Source organism: Corvus brachyrhynchos, unplaced genomic scaffold, assembly GCF_000691975.1.
Source record: "Corvus brachyrhynchos isolate BGI_N302 unplaced genomic scaffold, ASM69197v1 scaffold340, whole genome shotgun sequence".
NCBI lineage: Eukaryota > Metazoa > Chordata > Aves > Passeriformes > Corvidae > Corvus > Corvus brachyrhynchos.
The window spans coordinates 1,283,458-1,284,353 of NW_008235987.1; the positions used below are offsets into that span (position 1 = coordinate 1,283,458).

General features: G+C 60.8%; 1 protein-coding gene across 1 annotated transcript in view; it reads left to right on the forward strand.

Annotated features, from left to right (window-relative positions):
* Positions 1-896, forward strand: part of SDK2 (sidekick cell adhesion molecule 2) — a 54,858-nt gene that overhangs the window by 33,727 nt on the left and 20,235 nt on the right. The gene's annotated exons all lie outside the window — the stretch shown is intronic.

The window sequence follows — 896 nt, forward strand, 5'->3', positions numbered from 1 at the left end:
TTCACCCCTCCTGCCTGCAGCACGTCCCCTGTGAGGGGGTGACAGGAGGGTGACATTGGGGGTGAAATCGATTCCCGTCCCCTTCCAGCCGGGCGTGATGGGGGAAGGAAATCGAATCCGAGTGGTCTTGGATAAAAGCCTCGGTGGAAGGCGAGCGGGAGAGAACAAAGTCTGTGCTGGTTTGGTTGATGACTGCGGGCTGGGCTGCGCCGGGAATTGATTTCCTTTCTCCGGGCTATTTTCAGCTGCTGAGGTGTGTGTGGAAGTGCTGCTGCTTTAATAACTCCAGCAGCTCCCGTGTGTGGGGACCAGGTCCCCTTAATTGGATCTGCCGGAGTGTCCTGGGCTGGGGACAAGGCTCCCGGTGCCCATGGAGCTGTCCTGCCTGTGGGGGACAAGGTGCTGCCAGCGCTGTGCATTAAAGGTGCCCCCTGTGACCCCAGGGGTGGGGCTGGTTTGGGGCTCTTGGGCTGTGCTGGTGGCTTTGCATCGTCCCTGTCCTGGAATGAGGGTCTGGAAGGGACATGGCAGCGAGGACACGGATCTGTTTGGGGACACACGTGTCCCTCTGCTGCTGCGTGTCCGTCCACCCATCCGTCCATCGGTGTGCGTGTGTTCGGGAGCCACGGTGTGATTTATTAACCAGGACACCACAAGGAGAGCGGGGCCATTATTCCTGGCGTCTGCAGCCGTTCCTGACAGCTCCGTGGAATTGAAATATCTTATTTAAAGCCTCTGGGGAGCATTTTTAAATATCAGCCGTGACACTCAAGGACTCGTTCCCAAAGGGCACCCTCCCTCCTCCCGCGGGGACGGGTGACCCCGGCACGCCGCGTGGGTGGGCGGCCGGGTGGGTGTCACAGCGGGTTTGGTGCCAGTCCCGCCGCGCCCCCCCC